The sequence below is a fragment of the Onychomys torridus genome, chromosome 6 (genome assembly GCF_903995425.1).
Source record: "Onychomys torridus chromosome 6, mOncTor1.1, whole genome shotgun sequence".
Lineage (NCBI taxonomy): Eukaryota > Metazoa > Chordata > Mammalia > Rodentia > Cricetidae > Onychomys > Onychomys torridus.
In genome coordinates, this window is record NC_050448.1 from 16,929,497 (window position 1) to 16,951,373 (window position 21,877).

Sequence of the window (21,877 nt, forward strand, 5' to 3'; positions counted from 1 at the left end):
TTCTTGGGTATATGCCCAAGAGTGGCATATTTGAAATTTTTCCTTTGAGAATTCTCTGTTTAGCACTATAGCCCATTTCTTAATTGTATCATTCATTATTTTGATGTCTAGTTTCTTGAGTTCTTTATATATTTTGGAGATCAGCCCTTTGTCAGATGTGGAGTTGGTGGAAATTTTCTCCCATTCGGTAGGCTGTAGTTTTGTCTTATTTACTGTGTCCTTTGCCTTACAGAAGCTTCTCAGTTTCAGGAGGTCCCATTTATTAATTGTTGCTCTCTGTGCTACTGGTGTTATATTTAGGAACTGGTCTCCTGTGCCAATGCATTCAAGACTACGTCCTACTTTCTCTTCAGATCTCTATCAGATTCAGTGTAACTGGTTGTATATTGAGATCTTTTTTTTCCCCATGGTACAGTTTCAGCTTTTTTGTCAAACATCAGGTGTTCATAGGTATGTGGTTTAATGTCAGGGTCTTCAATTTGATTCCAGAATCTAGATGCCCCTCAACCAAAGAATGGATAAAGAAAATGTGGCAAATATAAATAATGATGTATTACTCAACAGAGAAAAACAATGACATCATGAAATTTGCAGGCAAATGGACTGAACTAGAAAATATCATCCTGAGTGAGGTAACCCAGACTCTGAAAGACAAACATGGTATGTACTCACTCATAAGTGGATACTAGATGTAAAGCAAAGGATAATCAGACAACAACCCACAACTCCAGAGAAGCTAGCTAACAAGGAAGACCCAAAGGGAAAAACATGGATTGCCCTGAGAAGGAAAATGAGACCTCCGTGAATGAAATGGGGGTGAGTGTGGGCAATGGAGGGTAGGGCATGGGTGATGAGAACATAAAAGAATGGGATGGTCAAGCTGGTAAACAGACGGAGTGGGAAAGCAATGAGATGGATACCACGATGGAGAGAGATATAATGGAGATAGAGAGAAACCCAGTGCTAGAGATGTTGCCAGGAATTCCCAAGGATGATCACAGCTTGGACTACTTGAAATAATAGAGAGGGTGCCTGCACTGAACTGGCTTGCCCCAGTGATCAGATCAGTGAATACTCTATCATCACAGAGCTTTTATCCAATGATTGATGGAGGCAGATGCAGAGATCCACAGCCAAACACCAGGCAGAATTCGAGGAATCCAGCCAAAGTGAGAAGAGGGATTTTATGAGAAAGTGTATCAGGATCATGATGGGAAAACCTGCAGAGACAGCCAAAACCAAACTAGTGGAAACTCATGAAAGTTGGATCAATGGCTGTGCAGCCAAATAGGACTGGACTAGGCCTTCTGCATGGCAAGACAATTGTGTAGCTTGATTTGCTTGGGGGCCCCCTGGTGGTAGAATCAGAATCCATCCCTGGTGCATGAGGAGGCTTTCTGGAGTCCACTACCTATGATGGGATATATCAGGAAGCCTTGAGGTAGGGGGAAAGGCTTAGACTGGCCTCTATTGGATGTGCCTCCCCATGGGAGGCCTTGCCTTCTTGTGTGTGTAGGTAATGGTTTGGTTGGGGAGAGGCTGGGGCCCAACAAGAGGGAAGAGGATGATCTTTAATTGTGTAAAATGAATTAACAATTTTTCTTAATAATAAAAATATTGGAAGGATTTGTTAGAACTTGGTTTAATTCCTGACTATACAGAAATAACTCTTTAGCAAAAGAGTTAAAACACCAAGCTGGGCAAATGGTGGCACATGTCTTTAATCCCAGCAGTCAGGAGACCTAAAGGCAGGTGGATCTTTGAGTTCAAAGCCAGCCTGGACTACAGACTGAGTTCCAGGACAGCCAGCCCTACACAGAGAAGCCCTGTTTCAAAAAATACAGAGCAAACAAACAAACTAAAAAGGAATCAAAACATCAAGCATAAACTAAGAGAAGCATCTGAATTGCCTCCTTTTATCTATTCACAATTGAGAAAAATCTACTTAGAAAATATCTCCTCTATTTTTCTATTTTCTATTATTTGAATTCTGTTCAGTATATTATATGAATTACATATGTTTTATTTTGTTATATTAAGCATATTCTTTACTATAATAATAAATATTTCACTATTTGATGTCCAGTCAGTCATGTTTTGTTCATGATTTACATAGATATTTGTTGGCTGCTCAAATGGGCATTTAATCTGGTCTTAGTTGTGTAACTCATAAATGTGAAGTCATCTAGCATCTCAATTGGGGTTCACTAACATGTCTGCCATTTGAACTGGCTATTGATTGTTTTCTTAGCCTACTGCAAGTTAGTTTATCCTTCTTCACATGGTAGTAGAGTTTTCAGAAGCTAGAACAGTCAATGTTTACTAATGTTGCATTTGTGAAAGATTACTGTGCCAAGGTCCAATCTAAATTTAAGAGGTACCTATGAGGTGTAATATATGATCAAACACAAAAGATAACATAAAAAGACATTTATGGGCTGAAGATCATTGACCTCCATTTATTAACAGTAGCATGCCAGCTAAGCATTTTCATTTTCACAATCTTATTCAAGCTGGAGTAGTATCTATTTCTTAGGAGTGCTGTGTGCAACATTTTTTGGCCTCCTGAAATTCATTTAGCCCCCTTTGAAGATACCTTAAAATTTGTAAGCCTGAATGTAGCCATATGAGACCATTAGTTCTGCTCCTTGTGAACTGCCTGTTTTTTCTTTATGGTTCTTAGTTGTTCTTTTGCAGTGCTACCAGCTTAAGTCATGCTGGGATCAAGAATAATGGGCCTCAGCAGTTCGTGTTCCTGGAGTTGTGTCCATGCCAATGGATGCCTACATGCTCCAGAAGAGATTTTGACATCACTGCTGCCATTGTTGCTGTTATAACAGTCATGACCACTGCTACTACTGTTTCAGGGATTGCCATTTCATAATTGGTTACTACAGCTAGCACAGTGGAGACCCTGGCAGCAGAAGTAGCTATCACAGTTAGTTAATCTTTCATTCTATTAGGCATGACAAATTTAAATCAATAGTTATATACATTTTGATTGGCTTTGCAAGTTATAAATTTACAAACTCAAGTTCCATTTGCTTTTGGGATACCATCTTACAAGGACTCCAATTTGCAGTAAGGCTCATTAAGGATGGGAATGGCTCAGTTGCCTTTAGCCTACTGGCTATGGGTGGGTTAAGACTTCTGCTGGTCTTTTCTGTATCAAACACACAGATTGCAAGCCCAGCGCCACTTAGAGATATTTGGCAACAGTTAACTCTGCAGCTCTCACATGATTGAGCCTGCATGATAATGAGTATTCAGAGACGGGTAATGTCTGGGGGGTGCTCACCAACCTAAGACAGAGCACCTGTGTGGCCTGGACAGGTGTCTCCATGACAGGTAAAGTGACCTGCTTATGTCCCACATAACCTAAGTCAGAAGCTCATTTTTTAGTAAAAGGGGGGACCTGTAGGGCCCTAGCCCTCATTTTGGGTAAGTGTTGCCTTGCTTGCTGACCTTGACCTTGATATCCTCCCTATACTAATTCCCTGCAAGATTCCACCCTCCTGAATGCTTAAGGGAAGCTCCTTGTCTGTGCATCCTGCATATTGGGCGTTAACAGCTTAGATGCAAGATTGTAAAACATGGGAAGTGAACTTCTGCCCTCCAGGGTTCTCCCATTGTGCTGTAAGCTTATATTTAAGACCTCCTCCCTCCTTCAATAAAACGGCATTCCGCATACAAAAAAAAAAAAAAAAAAGAACCCACATTCAGCTCAATATTATGCTAAACTTGACTATCTAACAAACAAACAATAAAAACAGAAACAGAGGATCTTCAAGATATGGGCATAATTAAATCTACAAAAGCTGAAATCAAGAAATACTTGTTACAAACACATATATTGTATGTAAAAGAGTAAAGCACTCCCTTAAATACCATATTCACAAATGTTGAATAAGGGGTTATTATTCTTAAGAAATAACAAAAGAGCCGGACACTTAATCCAAGCACTCGGGAGGCAGAGGCAGGCGGATCTCTGTGAGTTCAAGGCCAGCCTGGGCTACCAAGTGAGTTCTAGGAAAAAGGTGCAAAGCTACACAGAGAAATCCTGCCTCGAAAAACCAAAAAGAAAAGAAATAACAATAGAATGCAATGCAAATTCCAAATTTATAAAGACTTATATGAATGTATATTGCAACATTCAAGAAAAATAATATAACACTTTTAAATTGTTGTTTAAAGAAACTCATTTTGTTTCTACATTATTGGCTCAATTCACTTAGGTCTTTTACATAAAACAATGGTGGTGATTGGATAGAATTTGTTACTTCTGATATTCATGTAACACCATATCCCAGAGGAAAGGATTTGGGCTTTCATAAGAATTATTTTGGGAAAATTTCATCTATGGATCTCACTGATATATAAAGTTATGAGATTCTAATCAGAATTTTTAAAGTATCAAGTATCTTTCATATATAATCTGTAAAAGAATAAGTTTCAAGTCTCTATAGCTTTCTGATGACACTTAGAAATTCTAACTTCTTATATAATACTAATAATGCATTTGAGTATTAAACATCATGGACAAATACAAATCATGGAAAAATCTCTGCTACTTCATGTATGTCTTAATAAGTTTCAACTGTTTTGATAAATCACCATGACCAAAAACAACTTAGAGAATAAAAAGCTTTATTTTACTTTAGAGTTACAGTCCAGCAAGAAGAGAAATTAAGTTGGGAACTCAAAGGCACGTGAACATTTATAACACACACACACACATACACACACACACACACACACACACACACACAAACACACAGACATAAGACATATGTAACACCATCTAAAAGCAAGCCTCTGATTATTGGCAAAGATGGAGATTCATACCAAGTTAATAGCATAGATAAAGTCTTCCACATGGTAATAGAAGAAAACTCCCAACAATAAAGAAAAGACACATCCATGAAAAAACAAAAAAAGCACACAGAACACCAAATAGACAGGACCAGAAAAGAAAATCCTCAGGGCATGCTAAAACTCTAAGTATACATAACATAGAAAGTATATTGCAAGGAGTGAGAGAAAAATGCAAGTCACATATAAAGGAAAATATATCAGAATAACAGCTGATTTCTCAGTGGAAACTGAAATTCAGAAAAGCCTGGAGCAAGGCATGCTAAGTCTTAAAGACTACAACTTAAAACAATATGCCCAGCAAAACTGTGATGATTCAAGGAGAATGAAAAACATTCCATGACATAAACAGCCTAACCAAGTTATATGCAACAAACTAAAACCTAAGGAAAATATAAGGAGCATTATTTCTCCCTGAAGAGAGAATTGAGCACAGCAGAGAGTGAGACTGTGGAAAATAATAACAAGTCTTCATTTTTAAAACACAAAATATCCACAGAGAGGAAGAAAACTACCCAAACTCAACAACACGATGACCACTACTGAAATACATTTCGATAGTTGTAAGAATCAATGGCCTGCATGCTCCAAAGGGCACAGACTGGCTGAACTAATAAGCAAAGTTGCAGGGAAGGAGAGTGGTGATTCATGTTCATAAATATCAGTGCTCAGAAGACTGAGGTAGAAGGACTGCCGTAACCTGTAGTAAGCCTGGGCTGCAGGGTGAAGCCATGTCTCAAGAAAGAAAAGAGAAAGCAACAAGACTGGGAGTCAGGAGATGAGAGGGAAGGCAGGCAGGGAAGAGGGTGAAGAGGGAAACAGAAAGTAACTACCCACTTAAGGAGGAGAATACTTCTACAAGGGTCATCATTCAACCAGGACCACTTGCCTTGGTTACCTTTATACAGGCGATGGCTGCCTGAGGTAGGGATGGAGTACAGGCAGAGAGGATCAATGGGAAGAAAGACCCAGGGCCCAATAAAAGGACAGTCTCAAAGACCACCCCCAAAATCTCCCTGCTCAGAAGACCCCACCATTCTGATAGAATGCATTTGCTTCAAGAGATGTGAATCCTTCCTCTCTTGCTCCCTGGACATTCAATTCTTTGCCTCTGGGAAGAACCTGGACACCTAGGCAGCTGGAGTCAGCACTGATGCTGCTGCTACATAGAGGGTGGGCTCATGACAGACTTCCCCGTATCCATTCTCTAGGTTCCATCTCCAGCAACAAACACACAGAAAAGGCTCGAGGAGGGGAGGGTAATACACAGTGATTAACTGGGAATTCAGATTCCATCCGATACCCTAGAGAATGGCACTCAGGAAAATAAATGCCTTGAGGGGAAGAGGTGGTGAGACAGCAAAAGATACAAACCTAAAATCAGGATGGTTAGAGAGCTGGTCCTACAGAGAGATCCCTAGATAGTGAAATAGGATACAAAAAAAAAAAAAAATGGCACACAGGGTAGAGACTGGTGGGGTGGGGCCTCGCAACAACAGTGGTCTAGGAAAATCCTGGAGCAGCTAGTGCCTGGGACCAGAGAGCTGGGAGGCTGGTACAGTCCAGCTGACCAAAGTCCTTTCATATTAGCTGGCTGCAGGAAAAACGCTGCAAGCCCACAACTCTATGCAGCCCTTAGATCAGGGACCTGGTCCCGCACTCTTAGGACTCCTGCCACAGCCTGGTCCCCAGGATAGCCCAGGCCAGGTAAAGCTGTGGGGAGCAAACTGCAACAGGGCTCTAGCTCCCTTAGAAGGGAACCAGAACCCGAGAGGATTCCTGGCATGTCTGGAGCCTACCCAGCCCCGACCCCAAGCCTGACAGATGGAAGGCTAGAGCCTGGAGACTACTCAGTCCTGCATGGATTCTGAGCTCACCATGGCAGAGTCAGGACACCTGTGTCCTTGTTGAGACAGACATCAACAAATCAAAGAATCCAATTAAAACACTGGGTACAAGCTGGGCGGTGGTGGTGCATGCCTTTAATCCCAGGAATCAGGAGATCAGAGGCAAACGGATCTTTGTGAGTTCGAGGCCAGCCTGGTTTACTGAGCGAGATCCAGGAAAGGCGCAAAGCTACACAGAGAAACCCTTTCTCAGAAAAACACACACACACACACACACAAAAACAAAAACAAACAAACAAACAAAAACACTGGCTACAGGTCCAGAGTATTCTGAATAGAGGAATCTCTAATGGCTGTGAAACACTTAAGGACCTGATGAAAATCCTTAGCTATTAGTTAAATGCAAACCAAAAATACTCTGAGATTCCATCTTACATCTATCAGAATGGCTAAGATCAATAACACAAATTACAGGTCATGCTGCCAAGGATGATGAGAAAGAACAACACTCCTTCATTGCTGGTAGGAGTGCAAACTTGTAAAGCCACTGTGGAAATTAATGTGGGGTTTCTCAGAAAAGTGGAAATTGATCTACCTCAAGACCCAGATAAACCATGCTTGGGAATATACCTGAAAGTCCCTACCACAAGGACACTTGCTCAACTATATTCACAGAAGTTTTATTCATAATAGCCAGAAACTAGGGACAACCTAGCTGTCTCTCACCTTAATAATAAAGAAAATGTGGTACATTTACACAATGGAGTATTACTCAGCTGTTAAAAAGGACATAATAAAATTTGCAGGCAATGGATGGAACTACAAAATCATCCTGAGAGAACCAATCCTGATCCAGAAAGGCAAACATGATATGTACTCACTAATAACTGAATATTAGCTGTTAAGTAAAGGATAATCACTACAATCCACAAACCCAGAGAGGCTAAATGACAAGGAGGGCTCTAGGGCAGATGCATGGACTAAATACATTTTCATCACGGGATGACCATAGGTCTATAATGACCTGGCACAGCATGTGATTGAGTGAATATAAACCTCCATATAGGACGATATATATGAACACTTGGCTCTCATTTGGTGGCTTTTTTGCAGTGCTTATGGAATCTATAGTAGGAAGTTCCTCACTGGGGGTGTGATTTGAATGTCTATTGCCTCATCCCATTTCCTGGTCATTGTGTCTACTTTCTTGGGGTTGAATTTCATAAGCCAGCTTCTTTCTCTCACTGTCCTGGATTCACCATCATTATCCCTAAATAGTATAAGATACAGTAGAAGCAATTCCTTTTTATTGCTATGCCATTTTGGTTACTTGTTTTATTTTTTTCTTTGTTATTTTGTTTTGTTTTTTAAGACAAGGTTTCTCAGTATAGCACTGGCTGTCCTGAAAATAATTCTTGAGACCAGGCTGGTCTCAAACTCAGAGATCTTCCTAACTCTCCTTTTCAGGTGCTCATATTAACTGTTTGTGCCAAAATACAGAGCCTTTCCACAAAACGCCAACAGGGCCCTCAACCATCCCAAGACCAGGTAAAACACAGGTGACAACAACCGCAAGGTGGAGACGCCTGACACGCAACACACACAGCCAGCAAAAGGAAGCCAGTGGTCAAAACAGCCGTCCGAGGGCATTAGATTGCCTCTACTGAATGTACCAGGCTCTCCTGACTCCCCAGGGGAGACCTTGCCTTGGAGGACGTGGGAATTGGGGGTGGGTTGGGGGAGAAGATTGAAGGGGGGGACAGGGTAATCTGTGGTTGATATGTAAAATGAATAGAAAATCTCTTAATAAAAACATGTTTGTGCCAACACACCCAGGTTTTTTATTTTTATGTTATTGGCTGGTGGACCTGGAATGTAGGTTTTTGTACATGCCAAGCATGTGCTGTTGTGCCAAGCTTCAACATCTTGACTTTTAAAGTTTGGCAAAGGATATCATTTTTTTTTCTCCGTGGATGGCAAATATTTGTGACATTAATAATGTCTGAGGATCCTGTGTCATTAGATTGTGGGTGACATTCTTCCTACTTGTTGCATATACTTTGAATTTTTTAAAAAATAAATATGAGTATTTTGTCTGTATGCACAGTTATGTACCACATGTGAGCCTGGTGCTCCTAGTAGTCAGAAGAGGGTCTCAGAACCCTGAACTTGAAATTATAGATAGTTGTGAGCTATGTAATTCAGGCAAGTGAACCTGTTTCCTCTACAATATAGGCAGGTATTCTTAACTGCTGAGTCATCTCTCCTGCCCAGTTTTGTAATCTTCTAACAATGATTATATTTTCATTTATGTATGTCTAATGGGTTAAACATACATTCCTTTTAGTGAGATCTTATTAATTGTAGTTTAAACTGTGACACTTCAGGCTTCTGGGAACTGAATACAGACATGGAATGAATGCAAATCTTTGTCAGAACTTCAGTGAGACACTGTTTTTCTTTCTTTGGCTGGTTATCTTTTTGAGGGGGACACAGGGACCAAATATGTAAGTCTGGCTATCCTGACCTCACTTCATAAACCAGGCTGGACTCCAACAGAATGAGATTCACCTGCCTTTGCTTCCTGAGTGCTAGGATTAAAGGTATTAGACAATACACAAAGATAGCCCATCTTTCTTTGTAGTTAGTAATTATTCATACAGTTTCTCTGACATGTACTTAGTATGTTGACTTGTTTGTTTGTCTCTCTCTATATGTGTGTTAATAGTCAGTTCTCTTGGAAAGGGAAGTCCTATTCAAAGAGGCAAGAAATGACACATGAGAACCTCCTTTTCAATTTCCTTCTAAACTGACTTGGTGATTATATTAGAAATTATCTGTCATGGAATAAGGGTTGGAAGCATACAATTATATTAATATATTATCAAAGAAATATAACTTTACATTGTGTTCACTATCACCCTTTTTGTTTTACACATGTATGGGATATTTTAGAATGCAGTGACCTATGATGATGTGCTTATCAACTTCACTTGGGAGGAGTGGGCTTTGCTGGATCCTTCTTAGTAGAGTCTCCACGGAGATGTTATGCTGGAGGCCTATCTGAACCTCACTCCCATAGTTAAGACTATGGATTTTCCTTCAACATTTAAGATAAGGGGACAATTGTTTCTTGGTTTTCATGCTCTTCTGTACTTCCAGTCAATAAAGGGGAAGAATGTGGTGAATGAGACAGGCATGATTTTTAGGTTAACTGTGTAACACAAATTGATAGTCTTATTAGATAAAAAAAAAAAAAAAAAAAAAAAAAAAAACCCTTTTGGAGTGAAAGCTGAAAGATCAGAGAAGCAGAAAGAAGCCAGCCACGTTCTTATTGCTAGGAAATCCTCAGCCCAAGAGTGAGCTACTTTCTATATACTCACATCTGTATACATTTCTGTGCCCTGCCATCTCACTTCCTCTCTCCACCCAGCCACATCACTTCCTCTTTCTGCCCAGCTCTATCACTTCCTGTCTGTCTGTATAGACCTCCAGACTTCTATGGTTAACTAGGGCTGGGATTATAGGTGTGTGCCACCATACCTGGCTCTGTTTCCAGTATGGCCTTGAACTCACAAAGATCTTGATGAAGATCTGCCTCCTGAATGCTAGGATTAAAGGTGTGTGTTACGACTGCCTAGCCTCTGTGTTTAATATAATGGCTGTTTTGTCCTCTGATCTTCAGGAAAGCTTTATTTGTTAGAGCACAAATAAAATATCACCACAAACCTGGATGAAGTAATTTAAATTTTGCATAGTTTCCAATAATAAATTGGACATTTTCTGGTATATTTTAGGGTACAAATGGGAAGACCACAATATTAAAGAACACTGATCTAGAAGGCATGGAAGGTAATTTTTATGTTGAAAGCTAATACAAATATCCCAAAGAAGAATTTTTTTTATTTGGTTTCTCAAGACAGGGTTTCTCTGTGTAAAAATCCTGGTTGTCCTTGGAACTTGCTTTGTAGACCAGGCTGGCCTTGAATTCTATATAAAAATTTTTTAATTTGACGTGGAAATTTTATGGAAAATCTACAGTGTAAATGAGCACAGTTTTCAGTGTATTGATGATTACCTAAATTCTCACATCACTGTGTACCTCAGTGCCAGGTAGCTGATCTCTGTTTGCAAGGCATTCCTCTCAGAAAGAAGACAATGAAATAATGCCTTAACAGATGTCACCATTTTAATCATAGCCTCATGAGAGCTAGACTATAGAACTGTCAATACGTTTAGTTCCATACAACTCAGGTATAGGAAAAGGCATACCTGTGCATTGGGAGATAAGTATATGTTCAAATTCTTCTAATAACCAAATATTTCCTTGTAAAGCTAGTGTAACTTGTGGTGAGTAACCAAAGTTTTGTGATAGTGTTTATGAGAATTAAGAAGGTTGTTGAGGAAAAAGCAGAATATCTATACAACATCTCTATGAGGAACAAAAATACAGTTTAGGAATGCAATATGGAAACTTTTGTTATTCTTTCTGTAATGGTATACTATAAATCACTGTGGAAACATGCCAAGTGTGCATAAATGATATGAAAAGAAGAAATGTATCTCTCTCTTACCCAGAACAATTAGAAGACATTTGAATAGCCTTTCTGAATGTCATAAAAGTTTACAAATAATTGCTTTTCAAACCTCATTGGAAATACATCAACAAACTCACACCACAGAAAAGACCTTTAAATACAAAAAGAGTGTAAATTCTGCTATTTGTTCTTGTTCATTTTGCAAATGTAGTGTGACTCACCACAAAGGAAAATGTTATAAACGGAATCAATGTGGTAAAGCTCTGAATTCTTCCAGTTTTCTTCAATTATATGAAAAAAAAACTCATATGAATAAGGAAGCTATAAAAGTGAGCCATGTACTAAAGGCTCTAACAATCACTGGTATCTTCAAACACACAAGAGAGCCCATGATAAAGAGGAAAGCTGTGGATATAAACAATATGGTAAAACCTTAATATCTCACTCGTCTATGTCATTAAATAAAACTGTCAAGTTAAGTTATAGAGATGAGGCCGGGTGGTAGTGGCACACACCTTTAATCCCAGCACTCGCGAGGCAGAGCCAGGTGGATCTCTGTGAGTTCGAGGCCACCCTGGGCTACCAAGTGAGTTCCAGAAAAGGCACAAAGCTACACAGAGACTCCCTGTCTCGGGGGAAAAAAAAGTTATAAAGATGAAAGCAATCATCACCATAATGAATTTGTTAAAGCACTTACATAGCCTTTGAATCCATGAACAAGTTCATCCATGAGTAAAGCCTGAAGTGTGGAATGAATCTGTTAAAGCCTCCATAAATCACAGCAGTCTTTGATGAAATGAGAGAACTCATATTGGAGGGTGATCTGAGTATAAAGGGTTTGGTAAGATCTTTAGCTGACACATTTACATTTAGTTACACGAGATTATTGTTGAGAAAAATATCTGACAAGTGTCAACAACCTACTCAAGGATTATGAGGTTCCTCTTTATTTTGTCTGCACCTACAAACCCATGGACAAAAGCCCTGAGAATTTAGTCAGTAAGGCAAACCTTTTAGATATCACCTTTCCCATCAATTATCCAGAGTAAACTTTATGGATGTGTACTAGTGTCTTCTCTCCCTGTGGTAAAACACAGTGTCTCAGGCAACTTATAAAAGGGCTTCATTTGGCTTATGGTTCCAGAGTGAAACAGGACCATCGTGAGAGAGGAATGGTAACAAGTGTCGGACATGACAGGTGAAGCAGGAAGCTCGGAGCTCATGACCTCGACCTGAAGTTTGGAGCCCAGAGTGGGAACTGGAAACAGTGTGAGGATTTAAAACCCCAAAGCCCACACCTGTAGTGGGTAGCCATCCCAGCATTGGCCTGGAAGTTCCAACCCCCATTGAGGCTTCAGTAATGGTCACGCCCACAAGGCAGGGTGGAGGAGGAAGCAGAAGACTAAGGATCGGGAAGAGGTCTCTCTCTTGGTTTCCCGACTCTGGACGCTGGAGGTAGACCGAGCAGAGTTCTCCAGAGAACACCACCGGACTGCGCTATACCTTTGCCAGACCCTGCAACCTACCCCTTCATTTGTAAGTTAGCCCACAAAATAAACCTCCCTTTTAACTACATGGAGTGCCCTTAATAATTACACCAATATCTGGCGCTCACGTGGGGCAAATTCCAAAGGCCTAGGCGGCTCCCTCCCTGAGCCTCCTCCCCGGCTGGCGGGTACCTAAACTGGCCTGCAAAGTCCCATTTAACCAGGGTCGCCTATACGGTTCCATTCCCGAAAAAGGGAGCAGCTAGTCCGGTCTCAGTTCCCTAGCTTATCCCCCAGACCAGCGAAAACTGCTGTGAGTGAGGCATTCCCACTCCTCCCTGAGTGCTGGCTCCCCGCCATCTTGGCTCCTGCCTTCAGCTGCCGCCAGCCAAGGTCGCCAGCAGGCCTTTCTTTGGAGCTATACCAATGCCTCCTGCTGGCTGAAAAGTGCTACTACACCCCCCAAAACCACGGAAAGGTAAGCTTCTTTCAAGTAAAAGTACTTGATAATTTTACACCTTAAAACTGACTAACAAATTTTGAGTAATTCTTGTAATATGACTGACAACATTACCTCACAAGAATTTAATAACCTTTTTGCCTGTATGATGAATGACATTTTCCTGGAAATATACGACCTCCCTAAGACATATCTGGCCTGTACCATTTTGACATTCATTGTAATAATTCACACAGTGTTCAAACACTGGTTTAATAATAAGAACAAAGATGAGTCATTATTGGGACTGATACAGGCTTTAAAAGATAACAATGAAGGCTTACAGAAAAAGATTCTGTCTATGGAATCTGCTGACCAGGACTTACATAAAACGATTCTCTTTCTGCAATCTGCTAACCAGGAATTACAGGTTTTAAAAGATAGCAATGAAGGCTTACATAAAAAGATTCTCTCTCTGGAATCTGCTAACCAGGATTTACAGGTTTTAAAAGATAGCAATGAAGGCTTACAGAAAAAGATTCTTTCTCTGGAATCTGCTGGCAAGAACTTACATAAAAAGATTCTCTCTCTGGAATCTGCTAACCAGAATTTACAAAACAAGCTTGTACCCAAAATTGCTTTTATTGATAATAAATATGAGTATTTAATGGATAGAACACTAACTCTCCAGAATGAAGTTGTAGCTACTCAGACAATATATAAGGAAGAAAAATTACCATCACTTGATAAGATAAGGTCCATGGAATCATGTGTTTCAGAAGAACATAAAAACTTCCAGGATTCCATGAAAAATCTGGAATCCCTTACAAGAGAGGAGGTTTACTCCCTGGAACAGTCCCTAGGTGCTCGTTTACAAGCCCTGGAGGAAACTCTAAATAAACATGACAAGGGACCTAATAAGCAGACGGGCAAGACCATACAGGTTGTAACATCTCCAAATGGCTCTCATACAATGGCTTATCCTGTTATCATCCATGAGAAGCCAGCAGATGACACACACCCTGAGCCATATACGACATATACATTACAGCCAATTTCAACAAGGGACTTTAAAAATATAAAGGAAGCAGTAGTTACATATGGGATACACTCCACATACGTAAAACAGATGTTAAATTCGTGGTCTACCTCACATAGAATCATTCCAGATGACTGGCATCAGTTAATTTCAGCTGTTCTAGAATATAGCCAGCAGTTACAGTGGAAAAGCTGGTTGACAGAAGAGGCAAGAAATTTAGAACAACAAGGTAAACTCAGAGGTTTTGAGATCTCCCAAGATCAAATAGTTGGTGAGGGATGTTTCGCTAACAGGAATGTACAAGCCATTTATGATGAGCATACAATATCCCTATGCCATACAGCAGCTCTAAATGCTTGGGAAAAAATTCCAGAACCCGGAAAAGCAACTGAGGTATACACAAAGATATTTCAAGGATCACATGAACCCTTCACTGATTTTTTTACAAAGGCTGAACACAGCTATAACAAAAGCTGTATCAGATAAAGAATTAAGAAAAGTATTAACTGAGTCCTTGGCATTCGACAATGCTAATGTAGAATGCAAAAGAATACTTAACCATTAAAGATCAGATCAGTTCTTTTGGAAGAATGGATTCAGTATACTAATAGTGTTGAATCTCTTAGCTACAGTAATGAGGCTTGGATAGGAGAGACAAATCCCAGAGGTGAAAGAAGACCCCGTGGTACCAAATGTTTTAAATGTGGTACACCAGGTCATATAAGTAAAAACTGTACATGGGGTAATCCTAGAAGTAATACTCCTTCTAGGAATAGCCTAAACAGAAGACCCCAACCACCTCCTGGATTATGTAGAAGATGTGGCAAAGGCCGACATTGGACCAGTGAGTGCAGATCAAAAATAGATATACGAGGCAACCCTTTAGTAGCGGGAAACACCTCAGGGGGCCTCTTGCAGGCCCCCAAATCAAATGTGGTAAAAAACATTCCCAGCCACTGTGGAAGACATTCCTCTCCAGGACAACTGAATAAACCAATGCCTAATGTAAAAAACGATACTGCAATGGATGATAAAACAGCTCTGATAGATGAATCACAGTTTACAAAGAACACAATAAAACAAATATTTTGGCAAACTTCCATAAATGAACAAAGACCAAAGCTTAGAATTCGAATTAATGGCTTAGTTCTGGAGGGCCTGGTAGACACAGGTGCGGATATGACTGTAATTACACCAAAATCATGGCATCCAAATTGGCCTCTTCAAGAGGTAGATGTCCAACTTTTAGGAATTGGCACCCTATCTCAGATAAAACAGAGTTCGAGATGGGTTGAATGCATAGGGCCAGAAGGACAGAGAGGAAGGCTGAAGCCATATGTAGCAAATGTAGCAGTAAATCTATGGGGCCGAGATCTGTTACAACAGTGGAATACCCAGATTAAAATTCCTACACTCTCAGAAAAGGAATACAGGCCAATGCATGTTTCTAGGAATAATATCATAACACGCTATAAAAACCAGTCACCAACCATTCAGGCTGTACACAAACAGAGCACAACTGCTGTTGAACTCTCAGAAGTACCAACTGCCTTACCTTTAAAATGGCTAACTAATAAACCTGTCTGGGTTGGACAGTGGCCTTTGACAAAAGAGAAGCTACAAGCTTTAGAACAGCTGGTTCAAGAGCAGATAAATGCTCAACACATTGAAGAATCTACCAGCCCTTGGAATTCTCCTGTATTTGTTATTAAAAAAAAAGGCTGGTAATTGGAGAATGCTGACAGATCTGAGAGCTATTAATAAAGTAATTCAGCCAATGGGCTCCCTACAGACTGGGATGCCCTTGCCCCCTCTGCTACCCAAAGAATGGCCTATAATAGTTATTGACTTAAAAGACTGTTTCTTTACCATACCCTTACAAGAAAATGATAGAGAAAAATTTGCCTTCACAGTTCCTAATTATAACAATTCTCAGCCAGTCAAGAGATATCAATGGAAGGTCCTCCCACAGGGAATGTTAAACAGCCCTACCTTATGCCAATACTTTGTGCAAAAACCATTGGAGTTAATTCGTGTAAAGTTTCCACAATCCATAATTTATCACTATATGGATGATATCCTATTAGCTGATCCAAAGTTAGACACATTAGAAAGCATGTTTGAAGAAGTAAAAAAAATTTTGCCTCACTGGGGACTGCAAATTGCTCCTGAAAAAATACAAAGAGGAGATTCTATTAATTACTTAGGATTTAAGATAGAGTTACAAAAAAATTAGACCCCAAAAGGTACAACTGAGGAGAGATCGATTAAAGACTCTTAATGATTTTCAAAAGTTGTTAGGAACCATTTCCAACTTATTGGGTATCATGGGAATACCCAAACATGGACTACAAAATTTGGCTAATACTCTAGAAGGGGACAAAGAATTAAATAGTCCAAGAGGATTATCAGCCGAAGCTGAGAAGGAATTGGCTCTAGTAGAAAAGACAATTCGAGAAGCACATGTGGATCGTGTGGATCCAGAACTTAAATGCATTCTTGTCATATTCCCCTCCAGACATTCCCCCACAGGTATTTTGATGCAGAGGGAAGATATTATATTGGAATGGATATTCCTACCATGTAAACCAAATAAGAAATTAAAGACTTATATAGAAAAGATCTCTGATTTGATTCAAAAAGGTAAATTACGACTTCGTCAGTTGACAGGAATGGACCCAGCAGAAATTGTAGTACCTTTAACTAATGAGGAAATTTCGTCACTACAGAAAGATAATGAATACTGGCAGAGAGCCTGCAGTAACTTTTTGGGAGAGATTAACAACCATTATCCCCAAAGCAAGAGAATAGAATTCATAAAGAAGACTGAATGGGTCCTTCCTCACATTGTACGACACAAGCCAATTTCTGGAGTCCTCACATTCTATACTGATGCAAATAAATCAGGGAAAGCAGGATACAAATCAGGAGACTTAAGTAAAGTGGTACAAAGTCCATACAGCTCTGTACAAAAGGCAGAACTGTATGCCGTTCTTATGGTACTGATGGACTTCACAGAAAACCTCAATATAGTCACTGACTCTCAATATGCAGAGAGAGTTGTTTTACACATTGAAACTGCTGAATTTATTCCTTATAATACAGAATTAACTTCATTATTCATACAATTGCAGGAAATCATCAGAAAAAGGGAACATCCTATATATATAACACATATCAGATCCCATACAGGTCTGCCAGGACCTCTAGCACAAAGTAATGCTGAGATTGATCAGTTACTAATAGGTAATGTGCTAGAAGTCTCAGAATTTCATAAGAAACACCATGTAAATAGCAAAGGTTTGAAGAAGGATTTCTCCATTACTTGGCAACAAGCTAAGGATATTGTGAAAAAATGTCCTATTTGTTCCTTCTATAACCAAACTCCATTACCTGCAGGAAGCAATCCAAAGGGTATACAGAGATATGAAATTTGGCAGATGGATGTGTTTCATTTTGCAGAATTTGGAAGATTAAAGTATGTACACCATACCATTGACACCTATTCAGGATTTCAGTGGGCAACTCCTATGAGTTCTGAAAAGGCTGATTCTGTGATTACACACCTCTTAGAAGTTATGGCCATCATGGGAATACCTGTACAAATTAAGACAGACAATGCCCAACATATGTCTCCAATAAAATGAGTCAGTTCTTTGCTTATTACAATATAAAGCATGTTACAGGTATACCACACAATCCCACAGGCCAAGCAGTCATAGAAAGATCCAATCGAACTTTAAAGGATATGCTAAATAAACAGCAACAGGTAACAATGACTCCTAGAAATAGATTTCATAGTGCTTTATTAACCTTGAATTTTCTCAATGCTGATGAGACAGGAACAACAGCTGCGGAGAGACATTGGATGACAGACAAAACTCCTGAGCTAAACCAACCGGTTTATTTCAAAGATGTGTTGACCTCAGAATGGAAACCTGGATATGTCCTACGTTGGGGAAGGGGTTTTGCTTTTGTTTCCATAGGAGAAGAAAAGCTATGGATACCAACAAAATTAATAAAAAATTCGATTCGAACAGGAGAAACCCCTTGATGAGGAGAAGTAAAAGATCATCCACCAATGTGACATCTCTTCAGGTTGTAAGAAAAACTTAACAGTCAAAGGTTGGGGTAGGGTTCTGTTTTTGTCTTTCCAGGATAATGGAAATACCCATCTTCCAGAAATCATAAGGCCTTGGATATCCGGATGTTTACAGCAGAAAGAAAGCATCAAGTGGTACCAATCTACACAGGGTAAGATATCACTGTCTAACATCTATATCTCTATCAATCTAGAATAGTTGTGGTTCCAATTTAATTATAAACCAAGCTGGCTTTGGAGATGGAATTGGCTCACTCCTTCTCTAAACCCAAGCATATTGATAAAAGAAAAGGTTGAGAGATTCTTCAGTCCCATATCAGAAGAGCCCTCTGGTGTGAGACAGAAGGAAACCAATTATAAGGGACCATTATCTTCAAGATTCTAATTCTCTCCATGCTTACTCTTGATTTCTTGGAATCCTTTCTTACATATCATGACATCTTTAAATCCAAACCCTCCATTCTGACAAAAAATAAGTTTTTTCCAATAGCAATCTCTGAAGTCTCCAGAAAGAAGATGGGGCCCCAACAACAACAACTCTACCCAATCCAGAATGATGCAATGGTAATCATCATCATACTACACTTCTTGCCAGAATTTCAGACAATCTTACCCATTACTCTGAGAGTTGCTGCAGAATCTACAGTTAGTCTAACTGAGATTTAACTATCTGATCACAATACCCAACAGAGATATCATTGCCCCCTAAACAGCAGGAAGCAATTCTAAGAAAATGACACCCCATATCCCTAAGGTTTCATATTTCTCAGGGTTATGGATAATAGTTCTAGGGTTGGGGGTGAAAGAAACTGTTAAACTCAGTACTCTCCTTAAGGAAAGAAAATATGTCTCAAAAAAAGGGGGGGAAATAAAGAAATGGAATGGATAGGTATAAGATATTATGGTAGACTATCATATACATTAGTAAACAAATTTAGTAATATAGAAGCCTTTGCACTGTTATGAATTCTTATATGTTGATACAAATATAAACTTTTTACATTCCTATTTAAGAAAATTTGTATATTGATACAAATACAGAACTATGTTTGTTATATTGTACACATATTTTTACTCTTATGTGAAATATTTGTATATTGATACAAATGTGAATTTATGTCTGTCATACTGTATGTATGTTCTACTTCTGTTTAAGATATTCTGTATATTGATATATACTTAGGATTATTATCATATTGCATATTGCACTATACATTCCTACCTCTGTTAAAGATATTTTGTGTATTGTCACAATTTAAAGTCATTGTCCTTTTACTGTACATTTGCTTACAGACTGTTTGCCTTATTTATAGGAGGCTTAGTCCTTAGGTTGTTTTGGTAGATAAGACTTACAGAGTTATTGTCACCTATGCTTGTCATCTCTATAATTATGTTAGTTAGGTTATCCAGATTTATAAATACATAGGTCAGACAGACAGGTAATCTTCAAACACTTCATGGACCTAGAGAATATGGCATTTAAATAACTTAGAATTCTGTTGACATGAGACACAATTGCTCCTGGCAGCACCAATTTGATCCTGAGAGAATGTTGGGCTTCTAAGACATTTCCATTTGGAAGTTTGTCTTCTTGGCACAAAATGGCCTACTGGGCAAAGAACTGCCCTTGCCTCAACTGCTGACAGTACAAATGCTGTCCTTTCTGGACAAGTGGGACACAAGGAAAACGACCACTATACTTTGCCAAGACAGGGTAAGATGGTCTTTCAGAATTCCTGCTTCTGAAAATGGTCTGTCAGATACTCTAGGCCTATAGCCAATTTGAATGCACCAACGATGCTGAGAAACATTAGGTGACTGCCCAGGCTGCTAGCTGTCTCTGTCTACTCTTGCAAGACTCCCGAAAGTTGCTTGCGTCCTTCTCCCATTTCTCAGGTATTATTATATTCCTTCTCAGGTCTTTGATGAGGTTGGAGATTAGCAGTTATAGTTACAACTTAGTATATATACATATATAATATCTTAGATAGAATATATTAAGTATTAGACTCAGGTCCTTTAGGATAGGACACCTTTTGGAATGATCTTTGTAACATGCCACCTACCCATGTCCTAGACTTCCCTGGATTTTACTATGTGTTTTTTGCTTGATATTGTTTGCACTTATTGTAATTCCAACTTATCTAGGTCATTATCCCTCATTACTCCGGGACAATATTTGATTACCATCTCTTTGTATATAGTCTTGTATTAGGTTAGAACTTTCTTATTTAGACAAAAGGGGGAGATGTAGTGGGTAGCCATCCCAGCATTGGCCTGGAAGTTCCAACCCCCATTGAGGCTTCAGTAATGGTCACGCCCACAAGGCAGGGAGGAGGAGGAAGCAGAAGACTAAGGATCGGGAAGAGGTCTCTCTCTTGGTTCTGGGACTCTGGACGCTGGAGGTAGACCAAGCAGAGTTCTCCAGAGAACACCGCCGGACTGCGCTATACCTTTGCCAGACCCTGCAACCTACCCCTTCATTTGTAAGTTAGCCCACAAAATAAACCTCCCTTTTAACTACGTGGAGTGGCCTTAATAATTACACCAATACACACCTGTGGTGGTATTGTGTTCCCCAAAATATTGTGCATCCTAATAAACTTATCTGGGGTCAGAGAACAGAACAGCCACTAGATACAGAGGCTAGGAAATGGTGGCACTCACACCTTTAATCCTAGCATTCCGGAAGCAGAAATCCTGCTGGATCTCTGTGAGTTCTAGACCACACTGGAAACAGGCAAGCATGGTGACTCATGCCTTTAATCCCAGAAAGTGAGCCTTTAATCCCAGGAAGTGATGGCAGAAAGCAAAAAGGTATATAAGGTGTGAGGACCAGGAACTAGGCTGGTTAAGCTTTTAGGCTTTCCAGCAGCACAGTTCAGCTGAGAGGCATCCAGTCTAAGGAAACAGGATCAGCTGGGGAATTGGTGAGTTGAGGAAGCTGTGGCTTGTTCTGTCTCTCTGATCTTTCAGTGTTCACCCAAGCAACTGGCTCCAGGTTTGTTTTTATTAATAAGACCATTTAAGATTCATGCTACACACACCAGTGACATCTTTCCTCTTGAGTGTGATATTTTCTATACTTTTACAAATAATACCAACAACTGAGATGTATTGATTCTCTGACTTTGAAACATACATGCTTCCTACCCATACTGATTTCCAAAGAATATGTATAAGTTTGCACTATCATCAGCAATGGAGGGGAGTTCTCCTTGCTCCACATCCTCTCCAGCATAAGTTGTCAATAGAGTTTACGATCTTTGACATTCTGACTGGTGTAAAAGGGAATCTTGGAGTCATTTTGATTTGCATTTCCCTGATGACTAAGGATGTTGAACAATTTTTTCAAATGTATCTCAGCCATTTGAGATTTTTCTGTTAAAAATTCTGTTTAGACCTATACCATTTTTAAAGACATATTTTTTTGATGTCTAGTTTCTTGAATTCTTATATTTTGGAGATCAGCCCTCTAAGACACAAGGTTGAAGATCTTTTCCCATTCTGTAGGCTGCCATTTTCTCTTGAGAGTGTCTTTTGCCTTACAGAA